Here is a 12532-nt window from a genome sequence, read left to right as displayed (position 1 = left end):
AAGACAAACTCCAATCAAGTGGGATGATGATTGGTGCCGTGGTAAGCATCTCCTTGAGGTGCTTGAATGCCTTCTCACACTCCTCGTTGAACTCAAAAGCCACTTCTTTTTGTAGGAAACGGCATAGGGGTTGTGCAATCTTGGAAAAATCCTTGATAAATCGCCTATAGAATCCTGCATGACCAAGAAAAGAACGAACCTCTCTCATCGAAGTAGGAGAGGGTAAGTAACGTACAAGATCATTTTTGACTTATCAACTTCAATTCCTTTTCCAGAGATGATATGACCCAAAACTATGCCTTGTTTTACCATAAAATGACATTTTTCCCAATTTAAAACAAGGTTAGTTTCCATGCATCTTTTCAAGATTAAAGTGAGATTATGCAAACAATCATCAAATGAGTCCCCAAACACACTAAAATCGTCCATAAACACCTCAATAATTTTCTCAACATAATTCGAAAATATACTTACCATGCATCTTTCAAGCATTTGATCAATGAATGGCGAAGGAAAGTGATCTTTCCTTGTTGCGGCATTTAGCTTCTTATAGTCAATGCAAACTCTCGAACCGGTTTGGATGCGTGTGGGCACAAGTTCATTCTCTTCATTCTTCACCACCGTGACTCTGGACTTCTTTGGAACTACTTGGACCGGTGAAACCCAACAACTATCCGAGATAGGATAAATGACGCCACAATCAAGTAGTTTGATGATTTCCTTATTCATGACTTCCATCATTGGAGGGTTGAGTCGACATTGTGCTTCCCTTGATGGTTTGGCTCCCTCTTCCATAAGAATTCGGTACATGCATGCGGTAGGGCTTATGCCCTTGATATCGGCCAAAGTCCACCCAATGGCCGTTTTGTGCTCTTTGAGAACCCTCACCAATTTCTCCTCTTCTTGTGCCGTGAGTGAGGATGCCACAATGACGGGCAATGTCTCTTGTTCGCCCAAGAACACGTACTTCAAATGGTTTGGTAACGGTTTAAGCTCAAGGGTAGGTGGTTGTTCTATAGAAGAAAGCAACTTGTTAGTTGAAATTGGAATTGACATTGGAATAGACGACTTACCATTGAGCCATGGCAAGGACTCTAAGGCAGCCACGGTCTCAATCACTTCATCATCAAAGGGCACGGCATGAAAAGTCATGTTTGTGTCGTGGGTTGCTATGGGTGCTGCCACTTGATCCATCAATTCTATGCCATTTGTAAGGATCGTTTCAAGTGCATCTCTATGTAATCGATCAAGATGTGCCTGTGCCAATGAATCAAAGATATCAATAGAGAAACATGAATGATCATCATTAGGAAATTTCATGGTTTCAGAAATATTAAAATCAATCACTTCCCCATCAAATTCCATTGTTAAAGTGCCTTTAAACACATCGATCTTAGTTCGGGCCGTCTTCATGAATGGCCTCCCAAGAATGAGCGGCAAGGATGTAGAATGGGTGGTTTCTTCCATCTCAAGAACGTAGAAATCCGCCAGGAATATCAAGTTATTCACCTGCACTAAAACATCTTCCAATACTCCCTTTGGATAGGCATTAGATCTATCGGCCAATTGAATAATCACACCATCATTTTTCAATTCACCAAGGTTCATGGATGCATAAATAGAGTATGGCATGACGTTAATTGAAGCTCCTAAGTCTAACATAACATGTTTAAACTTACTTTGGCCAATAATGCAAGGAATTGTAAAGCTACCTGGATCTTTGCACTTTGGTGGTAACTTTCTTTGTAAAACAGCGGAAACGTTTTCACTTACCCTAACCACCTCTTTATTCGAAGCCCTCTTCCTTGTGGTGCAAAGTTCCTTCAAGAATTTGGCATATTTGGGCACTTGCTTGATGGCATCTAGGAGCGGGATATTGACTTGAACTTTCCTAAACGTCTCGAGAATGTCTTTCTCATGCTCCTCCTTCTTTACTTGCAAAAATCTGGGAGGAAAAGGAACATTGGGTGGAACGGGGTTAGAATTAATTGAATTTGAACCCAACTTACCTCTAGTGGCCGAATTGGATGAATTGGATGACTTAGGGTCCATAGGTGGTTGCGGCAAGGGTATTGCTACCCTTGCCGTGGCCTTGCTTGACTCCTCCTCTTCCAATTGCAGCTTCTCATCTTCATTAGGGCTTGTTTTGGATGGTTTGGAGTTAGTGCCAACTTCTTTTCCACTCCTCAAGGTGATTGCTTTGGTAGAAAATTTGATGCGAAAATTAATTTAACACACAAATTAACCCTCTTTTGACAATTGTAGCATATAAGTAAGTAGGGATCGTTCTTAAACCGGGGATTAGGAGGGATTGCTAAACACTTTAAACTGACTCAAATAGATAATACTAACCTTTAAAACACTTAACTCAACTTAAAAGACTCAAAATGAGCTAAAAACACTCAAAACTGCCTAAAAAACACAAACTGGGCAGATTTGACTCGCAACACAAAATTGGACGAAATTTGATTCTAACTTGACTCAAAACACTTGAAAACACAATCTAAAACATATTCTAACTAATTAGACACTCTAAAACAAATGGGGATCTGGTTTTGGATGAAAATAAACAAAACAAAACAAGAAATTAAACTAGGCAGATTTGGACGAATTTGATTGAATTAAGTGGATGATGGGCTAGCTAGGAGGTTTTCCTCCACACATGGCATACTTGCGTACAAAACAATCTCCAGTTGCTTATTCAATGAATCATGAACCTCAATACCCCAAGTTAATTAGGTACGCTTAAATTAACTCTCAGATTTCCCTTAGGTCATTGAATTGAATGGAATTAGCGCATTGCAATCAAATTATTCCTCAAAAGTTCTCTATATGAAAGCGCATAATAGAAAAACAATCAAAGATCATTAGATTCTATGGAAATCATAAGTGTTGACGAGGCATTCGTAACTATGAAAGCGCATGATACTTATGCCAAGAATTTACTTAACATGATTGTGACCAACAATCTTAACTACTCATGAATATAAGTTCTCAACGATTAGGTGAAGTTTCCTTATATCCTAGCATCAGATTTATGCATGCAAATTAAGTGTGCACCCTCAATTCATATACATAAACAAGTTTTAGTTCAAATAGATAAGTAAATTGAATTCACCATTAATGAAATCACAACTGAAAGTAATCAAATCATAATGCAAATATAGCCATGGTTTCGAAATTCCCCCTAGCCAAAAAGGGGATTAGTTCCTCATACTCGCAAAGCAAAGATTCTTGAAATTAAACATTGAAAACACAAGAAAGATTACACCTAAATGTTTCAGCAATTCCAGGTTGAATGGCATGCACGGCTAGGTATCCCTTCCTCTTTCTTGCTACGGCACAAGTTATGGGTGGTGGTTTTGGGGGTTTTAAATGGTGTGTTCTTGTTTAGGATGATGAATAATGGCTGAATAGGGTGGTAGAGTGCGGCAGGTGGTGTATGGAGGTGTATGGAGTGGATGGAGGATGAGAATGAAGGCTAGGGTGTTGCGGCAAGGTGTTTTCTGTATAGTATGAGGGGTGGTTCAAATTTTTAGCCGATTTTATGTTTTATATAGTCCTAGGGTTAAGTAGATTAGGGTTACACTTAACAGATTTAGTGGATTAGGGCCCTAGGGTTCGGCTGTAGGTGATCAAATCCACTTAGGAGGGGGTTTGGCCCACTTAGTTTCATACAAGGCTTGTGTAACCCAAATCCAAAAGGAATTAGGCCCTAGAAATCAAAATCCAAAAGGGATAGGGCCTAGGAAGGTGCGGCACAAGTGGGGGAAAGGGTGGAATGGCCTGTATGGCAAGGCAAGGCCTTCTAGAAGGGTTTGATGCGCCACCTTTGTAGGGTTTCTAGAAAGAATGAGTTTTGTGGGTGATTTGGGCCTTCTAGAAGAGGATGCTTCTAGAAATAGGTTCTAGAATTATCTATTTAGGTCCCCTTTCAACTAGGATTAAGACATGATAAGGTTAGGATAGGATAAGATGAGATAAGGTTTGGATAATGTTTTGGATAATGTTGGATAAGGTTTTAGATAAGGTTTTGGATAGGGTTTCCTCTTTTGAGCTACTTCCTTATCCACTTTGTCTTTAGCTTAGTTCATTCCTCTTCTTATCACATTTCTAGCCTCTTAAAGTCCAAATTCGTCCATCCATGTTGGCCCATTGCAAGCTATCCACATAGTGTCCAAAACTGCTCCAAAATGCATCAAAATGCATTTTCTTGGTACTTTAACCCTTAGGACCTACAAACACACGAAATTGAGTTGTAATACGACATTAACTAGGAAATAATAGCACAAATGCACAAGAATAAGCTAGCTAAGTCGCCTAAATATTCTCCTATCAGCAGATTCGAACCCTCCCTTTGGATTGATAATGGTTGAACTAGGGAGCTTGCCTTGGTCTCGAAATTGCCCTACAAACTCTGCAATCTGTCCAATTTGCTTCTCCAAGTGGTCCACCTTTTTGTCTTGGTTTTGCATGGCTTTTTCTTGATTTTGCAATTCTTTGTTTTGATTCTCTTGCCCCTGAGACAAATTGGTTAGTAACTTAAAAAGTGTATCATTGTCCAAAGACGTACCTTGATTGTTTTGGATAAGTTCGGATTCGTTTGGATTGGAGCCGTATGGCTTGGTGTGGAATCCTAGGGTTGTTGCCTAAAGCCTCTTTGTTGTTGAGGTTGTTGAGGCTCCCTCCACTTGAAGTTTGGATGGTCTCTCCAACTCGGATTGTATGTGTTGGAATAGGGATCATTCCTTGGCTGATTTTGGCTTGGAAATCCAATGGCATCCGCACTCTCCCATCCCCCATTCTCAATCAATTGAGGGCATTTTTTCGAAAGGTGTCCTTGGATAGAACATACACCACATACAATTAGTCCTTGTATCTTCATTCCTTCGGCCATCTGAGACACAATAGAAGTAAGATTAGCTAATTGAGATTAAAAGTCAAATTGAGAACTTACTTCATGCACTTGTTGCCGTGGGGGGTCCCTTTTCCCAATTTCTTCATATTGTTGTGCATTGAGAGCATGGTTTGCAATTAGGGTCTTGGCTGCCATGGGAGTTTTGTCCACCAATGCACCTCCCGCCGAAGCATTGAGCATTTGCCTTTTAATGGGAAGAAGGCTTTCATAAAAGTATTGAAGTAGAAGCTTCTCCTTCATTTGATGTTGAGGACATGATGCAACAAGGGCTTTAAAACGTTCATAGTAAGTGATAGGAGCATATTCATGCGACTTAAATGGCTTGTTCTCGTGCATTTACGTTATGTTTCTTTAGTTATTTTAGTCCTTTAAGCTATTTTCGTGTGTTTGTAGGTCCAAAGGGCTAAAGGAGCAAAAAGATGCATTTTGGAGACTTTTGGAGCACTTTTGGGCTAAGGATGGATAGCTTATGCTTGGCGCCAAAATGTTGGACGAAATTGAAGACCAAAGTGTTGGAACTTTGTTCCCTTTAGTTTTAGGACATTTAAACCTTCCAATTCCCTTATGTCGTGCATCTCCACCTTTCTCCCAAAACCATACACATGCATTCATTATTCATTCCCTCACATGCTCCCATTACTTATCATTCATCACTTATCATTCACCACTTATCACTTATCATATCATTCACCACTTATCATTCATCACTTATCATTCACCACTTATCACTTATCATATCATTCACCACTTATCATTCATCAAACACATGCATTCACATGTTTTCACAATCTGCCATCATTCCAACCAAAACCGTGCACATGCTATCACCATGCATTCACATGCACTTGTTCCTCCATCATTGCACCAACAACAACATTGCACATGCACTCCCTTTAATTAATTAACCCACATGCACCCTTTATTCTTTCATCATTCCAGCCACTCCACAATCCCATTCATCAACACATGCATCCACATGCATTCACCCTTTAAACCATTAAATCCACATGCCTTCCTATTCAATTAAATCAGCCACATGCATTCATCATCATAACCTAGCTATCATTCCACTTCATTGCACATGCATCTTCAAATAAATCAGATTTCCATCATATTCACATGCATTCCATCCTTTAAAACATTGCACATGCACTCCCTTTAATTAATTAAGCCACATGCACTCCCATCCATTTCATCATTGCAGCCAACACATGCTTTCACATGCATTTTCAGATTGTCCCCTTGCACATGCAGCCACATTCCCTCCTAGCTGCCATGTTCCCCCCATTTCACCTATAAATAAGCATCCATTGCATTCATACTCATTGATTCATTCTTCCATATTCAGAAATTCACCAAAACCACCAATTCCCTACAAATCCAAACACCACTCCTCTTCCATTTCCATCACTCCCCAAACCATTCACACCATCAAACTATCCTTAGACCTTGTGCTACAACGAAGAGGAAGAGAAGAGTGCCTAAACGTTCATACAATTCAAGTTTGAGTTGTTGGAATGTTTAGGTGTTTCTTTGATTTCAATGTTTAATTTCAATACTCTTTGTTTTGTACGTATGAGGAATGGAAGAGAAGAGTGCCTAAACGTTCATACAATTCAAGTTTGAGTTGTTGGAATGTTTAGGTGTTTCTTTGATTTCAATATTATGAAGAACTAAACCCCCCTTGGCTAGGGGGGGGATTCGAAATATATGTTTATGCTTGCATTTTGATTTGATTACTTCTAATTGCGTTTCATAAGTTGTGGATTCAATTTGTTTAACCGTTTGATTGATAACTTATTTATGTATGTTTATTGAGAATGCGCGCTTAATTTTCATGCATGAATATGACGCTAGAATATAAGTGAGTTTCACCTAATAGTTACGAACTTATATTCGCAAGTAGTGGAGGTTGCTTATAAACAATCGTGTTAAACAAATTCTTGGCATAAGTTTCATGCAATCATAGTAACGAATGCCTCGTCAACACTTATAATTTTCATAGAGCGTAATGATTCTTGCTTGTACCTCTTCTATGCATTCATGTTGAGGACTTGTGGGGAATGTATTGAATTGTCGCATGCATCATCCAATTCAATAACGTTAGGAAGATTTGAAGGTTAATTAGTGCATCACGGTTAACTTGGGGTGTTGAGTATCATAGTTTATTGAAATGCAATTGGAAATCATTTTATTATGCAAGTATAACATGTATGGAGATGAACTCCTTAGCTAGGTTCCCATCCATTCAATTCCATCAAATTCATCTTTACATTCTGTCTAGTTTATTAACTTCTTTCGTTATTTCAATTCTCGTCAATTTAAAACCCCCCCCTTTACTTTCTTGTTCTTTAGTGTTTAGACTTTGTTTAGTTTATGTTTTAAAGTGTTTTGATTCAATTTATTTCCCAAAATTCGTCCAAATTCACCAAAGTGCTCAAAACTGCCCAGAAAGTGATTTTAAGGCTGTTTTGAGTGTTTTGGGTGATGTTTGAGTCTTTTGGTTTGTTTTAGTGTTTTAAAGTTTAGTTTTGCATCCTTTGAGTCTTTGTGAACGTTTTTAACTTTGTTTTTATGTTTTTGAGTCAAATCCAAGTGATTAACATTCCCTCCTAATCCCCGGTCCAGAACGATCCCTACTTACATACTTACTACAATTGATAAAAAGAGGGTTTAATTTGTGTGCGTATAAATCTCGCATCAGTAAGCCAAGAAAGATTTTCCTTAACTTTGTTGGATTCCGATAATTTTCTTGCTCAAGAGATGCCCTCTTCATGACTCTTGAAGTAGGGAAGAACTTCTCAAGAAATGCCCTCTTCATGCTCTCCCAAGAAGTGACCGTTCCGGGTGCCAATTCGTATAACCAATCTTTGGGCTTCTCGAAGAGTGAGAATGGAAAGGCCTTCATCTTCAAAATATTGCTATCAACATTAATTGGAGTCATGCTTGAACACACCACCTCGAACTTTTTTAAATGCTTGTTGGGATCCTCCATGGATAGCCTATGGAACTTTGGAATGTGGTGCAACAAACTTGACTTCAATTCAAATTCATCGATTTTATCTTGAGCCGCCCTTGGGTATTGGATGCATAATGGTGCGGCATTGTCCATTCCCGAGGCGGAAAGCTCCTTGATTGTATGGTTGTCTGCTGCCATGACTTGGACCTCTTCTTCCTCCCTTGCCGTGGGCTCCTCTTCCTCCTCAAAGTTAGAGGCCTAACTAGAACTTGATGGGTGAAGTTCTGGATCCTTCCTCTTCCTTCTCAAAGTGCGCTCAAAATTGTTGTCAACATCCAGGATGTTTACACGAATAGGTTGAGAACTACGAGTCATAAACTAGTACCTACAAACAAGAAAAGAAACAAGGTCAGTAGCTAAAACAAAATATATGAAAAAGAAACAAAAAGAAACAACGGGGGATTAGCAAAGTTGCTAATCCCCAGCAATGGCGCCAAAAATTTGATGTGATAAATAATAGCACACAAATTAAACCCTCTTTTTGACAATTGTAGTATAGATATAAGTAGGGATCATTCTAGGCCGGGGATTAGGAGGGATTGCTAACCTAATGAAATCTGACTCAAAGATATAAAAATATGTTTAAAAACACTTAAACAAACTCAAAGACTCTTAACTAGACTTATATGACTCAAAACAAACTTAAAAGACTCAAAACAATACAAAACAATAAAAAAGACTCAATCTAGACTCTAGGACTCAATTTGGACGAAAATAGAATTGGTTTTGACTCAAAATACTTGAAAACACAGTTTAGGACAGATTTGAAACAAGTAAGTAAAGGGGATTGGGTTTTTGACGAAATTAGAATAAAAACAAGTAACTAAAAGACTTAAATAAGATTTGGACGAATTTAGGAAAACCTATGGATGATTAGATAGCTAGGGGATACTTTTCCACACATGATACATTCAAACACAAATTGATTTCCAGTTGCTTTTTCGATAAACCATGAACCTCAACACCCCAGATTAACAGTGACATCACTAATTAACCCTTAGATTTTCCTTTAGTTATTCGATTGGATGACATCATACGACAACCCAAAGCATTCTTCAAAAGTTCCCTACATGACATCATAATAGAGATACAATCAAAGATCATTACGTTCAATGAAAATCATAAGTATTGACAAAGCACTTGTAACTATGACATCATGATACTCATGCTAGGAATTCACTTACCATGATTGTGAAAACAACCTTAACTAATTGTGAATATAAGTTTGTGATGATTAAGTGAAACTCCCTTATATTCTAGCACCAAATTCAAGCATGCAAATCAAGTAGGCCTCCCTAATCAACATACAAGAATAAGTTATCCATCAAACGGTTAAGTAAATTGCATTCACAATTTATGAAATCACAACTGGACTTAATCAATTCATACCATAAATATAATCATGGTTTCAAAGCCTCCCTTAGCTAAAACGAGTTTAGCCTCTCATGTTCACAACAAAACAAAGAAAACTTGAATTAAACATTGAAAACAAAAGATAGATTACACCTAAAAACGTTCCAACACTCCAACTTGAATGCACAAACGTCCAAGGCTTGTTCTTCTCTTCTTATTCCTTGCAAAGCTACAGCACAGAAGTCTAGGGGTGATTTTTGGATGGATTTCTGGGTTGTGAATGGATTTAGGTTGGTAGGGTGGTGTGGCAAAGGTTAGGGAAGGTGTATGAGTGTTTGGGTGAAGGTATGGAAGTGTGTGATTGGTGGAAAGATGGGTTAAAGGCTACGGCAAGGGCTTGTTTCTGTGTGAATGATGGCAGATTGTATGAGTGAATGATTAGGGTAGAATAAGGGTGCGGCTCTTGGTATTTATTTGAAAGAAAGAATCCTAAGTTTTAACACATAGTTTAGGAAAGAATTAAACTCCAAATCCACAAGGAAAAGGAGACTTGAAATCAGAAATCCAAGGGAAAAAAGGAAGGTAACTTGCAGCATTCAATTATATGAAAGGGAATGTGATTTAAGGTTGAAATTAGGTAAGGATTTAGGATGGAAAAGGTATGTAAGGTGTGGCATTAACTAAGGTGAAATAGGAATGTGATTTTATGACATAGATTAGGAAATAAGTACTTCCCTTGCACGGCAAGGAAGTAGAATGTGATGTGTGCCACAGCAAGGACCATAAGGGTGCAAGGAAGGCTTGGTTTGTGTCCTAAAATGCATAGGAGTCTTCAATGTTGCTGGAACATAAGGTCTTTTAGGATTAGGAAAGGCCAAACCAAAATAGGAAACCTTGGCTTAACTTTCCTACTTCAAGTAGGAAACCTTCTTTGACTAGGATTCCTCTTTTGATTAGGAATCCTTCTTTGATTAGGAATCCTAACATCTTTTGGGTCTTCAATTTCGTCCATTCCTTTTGCTCCAAGCATATGCTATCCATTCCAAGTCCAATTTTGCTCCAAAATGCACCTTTTTGCTTCCTTAGCCATATGAACCTATAAACACACGAAAATAGCTTAAACTACTAAAATAATTATGAACTACCAACATAAATGTACGAAAACAAGCTAACTAAGTCGCCTAAATATGCTCCTATCAAATCTTTGTTTACAATGTTTAATTTAAGTTTTCTTTATTTTTCTGTGAACATGAGAGGCTAAACTCGTTTCGGCTAGAGGCGACTTTGAAACAATGATTATATTTGCAATATGAATTGATTAACTCCAGTTGTGATTTCATAAATCGTGAATGCAATTTGCTTAACTATTGGATTAAAAACTTATTCTTGTATGTTGATCAAGGGTGCATGATGCGAAATTTATACGCACACAAATTAAACCCTCTTTTCATCAAATTGTAGTATATGTATAAGTAGGGATCGTTCTACACCGGGGATTAGGAGGGATTGTTAACCACTTGAATTTGACTCAAAAACGTAAAATAACAATATGAAACACTATACTAGACTCAAAGAATGCAAAACTAAACTTTAAAACACTAAAACAAACCAAAAGACTCAAAACAGCACCAAAACACTCAAAACTGCCTAAAAATCACTTTCTGGGCAGTTTTGAGCACCTTGAGTACTTTGGACGAATTTGGGAAACAAAATGAGTCAAAACACTTACAAACCCAAACTAAATGTATTTCTAACTAATCTAACACTTTAAAAGAAATGGGGGATTGGTTTTTGATTAAACTAAATGACAGATTGTAAATTAAAGCATAAGGAAATGAAGTAAACATAAAATGAATGAATCAACAGCTAATAAAAAGAGATAGCACAATTGGAGATGAAGCTAGAGATTCGATTTCACCATTGCTAAACCAAGTCCATGCTTGTTAAGTCAGATTATACTCATCCCTCTACTTATTTCTTGGGTTTGTTTCACTTAGATATGATCAGCCATATGATGTGTGGATTTGATCAAATGTCTCTAATCATGAGCCTAATTGTGATGTGCAACTTTGGTTCCTAATCAAGACTATGTAGTGCACAAGAAACTTTCACAAAACCAAAGGGAACACTCGGCAGGATGTTTGCAAAACATTCCCTTCATTCATTCACATATCTACCAAGATTATGCATGATGTGTGCTTTAATCTTGGCTAAACAACCTGTGGTTAATTCAAATGATGATCAAGCATTAAAATCAACACACTAAGTCACAATTAAATCGGATAATGAAGCAAGAAATAGATAGATTAAATGAGAATTCCGAATTAACTACATGGAAAACTTTGCAAGGCTACATCGAATCCCTAGAGGAGGATTAGTTACAATTCATGTTTGCAAAGGATTTAACATAAAAATATAAAACATGAATGAACATAGAATTAATAAGAAGAAAGAACCCTTGAAGCAAAACTGATGTAGAATCAAAGAAACACCTAAACATTCCAACAACTCAAACTTGAATTGTATGAACGTTTAGGCCCTCTTATCTTCCTCTTCGTCGTAGCACAAGGTCTAAGGGATGTTGTTGGTGTGTTGAATGGATTGGGGAATTATGGAAATGGATGAGGAGTGGTGGAAATGGAAGGATGATGTTTGGATTGTAAGGGAGAGTCACGGCAAGGGTGGTGTTATGGACTACATTTCTGCAATGGATGAGTTTATGAATGGAATGGATGGACTTTGTGAAGGGCACGGCCCCAAGGGACCAATTTCTGTTGTGAATGAATTGTCCCCCTTGATGTGTGAAGTGTGCCTAGTTTTATAGGAAGGAATGTGGCTGCCAACATTCAGATTGGATCTTGGATCTGCACATGTGAGATGGAAGTGCATAAATGAGCTGGAATTGATGGGTTTCTGAGGTAGTGGACTCACGGCACTAGGGAAGTATGCATGCATTTGGCTATTTTGGTTGAATCATGCATGTGTATTGGCTGCAAAGGCTGAAATGACAACCTGGAAAGGGTATCAAAGTGCACGGCATAGACAAAGAGGAGCTGGAATCACATGGAATGATGGGATGAATGGTTTTCTGGAATAATGGGTGCATGGCAAAAGGGAAATGTGCAAGCATGGGGTTTATTTAATTGAGATGCATGTGGATTTCTGCAAAGATGAAGTGGAGAAAGGTAATGGAATGCACGGCAATGATGGTGTTTGTTTGAATGATTGCAGATTGTGTGGGT

This window comes from Pyrus communis, chromosome 9 (genome assembly GCF_963583255.1).
Source record: "Pyrus communis chromosome 9, drPyrComm1.1, whole genome shotgun sequence".
Classification (NCBI taxonomy): Eukaryota; Viridiplantae; Streptophyta; class Magnoliopsida; order Rosales; family Rosaceae; genus Pyrus; species Pyrus communis.
The sequence above is the reverse complement of the archived record's forward strand: the minus strand, read 5'-3'. Positions refer to the sequence as shown.